This window comes from Apis dorsata, unplaced genomic scaffold, assembly GCF_000469605.1.
Source record: "Apis dorsata unplaced genomic scaffold, Apis dorsata 1.3 scaffold_220, whole genome shotgun sequence".
Lineage (NCBI taxonomy): Eukaryota > Metazoa > Arthropoda > Insecta > Hymenoptera > Apidae > Apis > Apis dorsata.
The window spans coordinates 1,785,318-1,790,198 of NW_006263502.1; the positions used below are offsets into that span (position 1 = coordinate 1,785,318).

The window sequence follows — 4,881 nt, forward strand, 5'->3', positions numbered from 1 at the left end:
AAACTATAATCATCATGCCTATCGCCTCTCTCTCACTCAAGTAGCACCTGAGCACGTGAGCGAGATCCTGGCAATGGACATGGAAAGGGTTAAATCTGAAAATCCTGAGCTAAAAAGATAAATTAATATAAATATTTTGTATCTAACGGGCTAATATTATTTAATTTAAAATTTATTTATTTTATAAATTAATTTTAATTAATTAGAATTTACTTTATTAAAAATTTAATGGACTATTTTATTAATTTTAGAAAAATATATATATATATATAAAAATGAAAAATATGAAAACTTATGATAATTAATAAGAAATTTTTGTATAATAATTAATAATAGAAAATAATTGACTCTAAATGAAATATTAATAAAATAACCTCAGGCGATCTCTTTATCAAAGTATATTTTTGGAAATGTAAAATCAATATTCAAAACTTTTTACCTTGATTCAGAAATCTACCTGTCGCGAAGTATTTTCTTGCACATAATATTTCATATATTTTTTATGGAAGAAATATTTTTATATTTTAAATCATACTTAAATTTATAATAAAATATCAAATAATTAAATATTTAAATATTGCGATGAAATAAAAATTAAAATTAAAAATTGTTAATTTGTTTACTAATAATAATATGTATTATCTTTATTGTTGTAACAAAGTCGAAGGACATTCGACTTCTTTACTAAAGAAAAAATTTAATTGAATTCATTTCAATATTCATTATTCATTTGAACATTCATTCTTTTATTTACAAATGTATACTTGTGATTATTTAACTTTCATTTTAAAAATGATAGTAAAAACATTTTCAATCATAAATAATCAAATCAATTATCTATATTATTCATACTAATATCTAAATATATTATATTAAAATATTATTTAATATTATAATATTACTATCAATATCATTCTCTTAAAAACACGACGTGCAAGAAAATCTATCCTGATCTAAGTAAATAAAACACAAGGAAAAAAAGTGTTACTACTCACGGGTATAATAAATACCCGCGGTCACTGTGCTCGTGTAAAAATCTACGTATACAACCAGTCACCCGTGTCGATTTAGATCTTTCATCCTACGACATGATTGAGTGACCAGAGGAACATAAATGCATGCGACTCACCAATAGATGCGAAGAATCTATGTGATATCCTGAAGTACGTCAAGTACAAGGAAACTGTAACAAAATATAAAATATTATAATTTAAAAATAATTTGAAAAAATTGAAATAAGTGGAATATATATAAAAATAATTACCTCTTCGTGTGATGGATGACCGCTTTATTCCTTGAGAGCACTGACTCTATCTTGTACCGAAAAAGAATATTTAGAAAAAAAAATAAACAAAAAAAACTACTAAAGTATACATTTAATTTATAATTGGCGAATAAACACTGACTCGAATTTCGCGAAAAATTATTATAATAAAATATATCCATAACTATTCTACTTTAAAAAATATAAAGATACTATTACGAAGCAAACACTGACTCTATCAACCGCATTGCACGCGATCACAAATATTTCCTAAAATTAAAATTGTATTAGTGAGAAAGGATAGGAAATGAGGGAAAAAAAACAATGTTTCTTATATATTTTTTGTCTTCTTGTATTAATTTAAAAGATATTGATACTTTTTAAAGATATCAATTGAATATTGATCACAAATAAAGCTATGTTATATTGAAAAATTTATTTTTCTTTTATAAATTCATCTATATTCTCTACTATTTTTCATCTTAATATTCTCAATAATTATTATTGAATATATTATTGAATATATTATTATAGTAAATATAGTAGAGATAAATTATTATTTATTATTTTATAATGATATATATCATTATAATATAATAAAAAAAATAGGAATTTGTATATATGAAATATCAAGCTTTACCACTTATACATGAAGAAGCAAAATGGCGTCCATATTGAAATCTTTCCCGCCTTTATGCTAACAATCAATCCAACCATTGCAATCAGCTATAATCTGCACAAAAGAAAATCGAAATTTTAAACTAAAAGTATAAAATATACAAAATTAAAATCAAATATATTAAAACAAAACAATAATCAAACTTAAATTTACATCTTAAAAACTCGTAATACGGAGCTCTTTGCAACTCTAACCTTTAACATATAATAATCTTTATTCTAATAAATCCTTAAGAATAATTTAGTTTTCACTCGATTATGATAATAAATGAATAATTATAAAACAAATATTAATTGCACAATGATATATGAACGATAAACTATCACTATAAAAATAAATATTACGCAGCAAAAAGATCACACACCTCAAGGAAAAATGACACGTCGTCACACTACGATTATCGATAATATCGATACCCCGCATCGCAATTTCGATTATCGAATCGCGAATTAGGGAGGGGATATGCTCGACAACAAGTCGAAACATGTCGAAATACGTCGTAGTATGACAAAAACCCAAGCAAACTAAATTTCTTGGAAAGGCTCTATTATGAAAATACCTCGAGCGATAACATTGAACGAAAGAAAAAGAAAAATATAAACAGTACGAACAAACGCAATTAAAAAGGACGTCGTCGAAATAATGTAATTTGACGAAATAAAATTTTATAATAAATTAACATTTGTTGTAATATGAATAAAAAACAATAAAAATCTATTCTAAACACATCTATTTTTAGAAAAAAAAATTTAAAATATTACCTGAAATATAATACAGGAAAATTATCAGATATAAATTGTGATGTATATTATTATTCATTCGAAATCACGAATTGAGGCCTTCAAAGAATAATCTAAACAAATAAAGAACAAAACCATGAAACAAATGCAAAAAATATTATAATTATATTAAAATAAAGCAATAAATAAACTAAAATTCTGATTGAAAAGCTTGTAATACAAGACAAGCTATCGATAACCTCAATACACAATAGACAAATACACAATCGTAGACAAAGTACAAAAAAACTCAAAAAGTTAACTAATTTCATTATTACAATGTTTAATAGATAATTGAATGAACGAAGCTAATAGCAATATAACAATAAATTCGATAAAAGAATTAAAAGTAGTATCACTTACTGCGTAATTGAAGTCACCCGTCTCAAGCTGTAACACGTCCTGTCTCGATGATCTTCGATAGAAGAATAACAACGCCTCACGCTATAGGTTCGCCTAAGGCGTTTCTAATTGGTTGAAATAATAGTTCCTTATTCGCTTAAATTGCGCGAAAATTTAAATGTTATTATTTTGAAATAGATTGATGATTAACAATTATTGTATGTATCGCGGTAAAAATAAGCATGTATTTTAATTGTAATTATATATATTATTGATTAATGGAATATATATATTATATAATACAAAATTTAATATCATTATTATAATTTAATAATAAGATTAATAAAATTATCATTAATTCGCAGAATTTAATGGTAAATGTAAAATTGTAAATGGTAATGGAATTAATAATTATAATTAGATTAATACTCAAAACGAAAATATAGAAAATACATCATACTCTAATATTATCGTTAATCACTGACAAATAATTGTAAGATTATAAATTGTAGTCATCATGCCCATCAATTCTTTTTCTCCCAAATAATAGCTAAAACAGGTGAATAACAATATGAAAAGGATTAAATATGTATTTAATTTAATAATTTAATAATTTAATTTTTTTGATTTTGAATTTTCTTATCTTTAAAATTATAATTTATTAAGCTTATTGAAATTCTGATATAAGGGGAAATTATTAAATACATCTGGGATATTTATGATCAAATATATCCAGGAGAAAAATACTGAGACTTGGTAAAGTTAAATAATACAAGTTTAAACGAAAGTTAAATATTAATTGAAATATTTCAGGCATTCCTTCGTCAAAGCATTTATTTTAAAAAATTAAAAAACAAGCAATCGATTGGAAATTTATTGCTTTGATTCCAAAATCTGTCTGCGCGAAAAGCCTTCATAATAATATTTAATACATTCTTGCACGATATTTGATTATATTATTTATTAAATTATGTTCAATTAAAATAATGTTAAAATTTATAATATGAGAATCAAATAATGAAACCGTTTAATATTACCATATAATAAAAATAAAATTAAAAATTATTCATTATTACGACAGTGATACGTATCGCCATTATCATTGTATGTATAATGACTGCAATTTTCATAGCAATGAAATCAGAGGATATCCGACTTCTCCACTACGAGGTACTTAAATGAATTCATTTCAAAATTCATTATTTATTCGAATATTCATATTTTATTTATTCCTACCTTTACTCTTTGAATAATCATATAAAATAACCTTTAATTTTAAAAAATGATAATTTTAAAAATAATATATTTTCAATTATAAATCCTTATATTAATTATTAATATATTAAAAAACATTAAAAAATTCAATATCAAAATATTCAATGGAACTAATAAATAAAATTCTAAGCTAATAAATAAATGAAATATAGAAAAGACAATATTTATAATAAAAATTCGTTATATTCATAAAAAATTCCATATCATGAGAGAACATTTTTGTTATAGAATTACAACATTTTTGCAAATTCTGAAATATTACCATTTGTTGTTATATTATTATATGAAATATTACAATTTTTTATTATAAATACAGTGTATTTTGGTACATTTAAAATGGAATATTATAATGAAAAATGTAAACTATATTAAATTTGAATGGAAATTATGATTCCAAAAATTAATTCCAACGGAGCAAGCTCACGTGGTTCAAAATTTAATCGAATCGAAAGGATATTTACGCAAGATCGAACGATGCGAACTGGTACATTCCGTGTCACACGGAGCGCCAGACTTTTGCCGGTGCAGGAAATTCAATGAGC

The 4,881-nt window shown here is 23.6% G+C and overlaps 2 long non-coding RNA genes across 2 annotated transcripts in view; both read right to left on the bottom strand.

The window, feature by feature from the left end:
• LOC116185590 overlaps positions 1-4,111 on the bottom strand; it is an 18,858-nt gene extending 14,747 nt beyond the window's left edge. The window contains exon 1 of the long non-coding RNA XR_004150445.1: positions 4,102-4,111. This is a non-coding gene — a long non-coding RNA (uncharacterized LOC116185590). The remainder of the gene's footprint in view (positions 1-4,101) is intronic.
• LOC116185589 lies at positions 1,267-2,766 on the bottom strand. Its single transcript, XR_004150444.1, has 3 exons — positions 2,705-2,766; positions 1,905-1,997; positions 1,267-1,534 (listed from the first exon to the last, which is right to left on the bottom strand). It is a non-coding gene; the product is annotated as an uncharacterized LOC116185589 (long non-coding RNA).
• Positions 4,112-4,881: the final 770 nt, after the last annotated feature.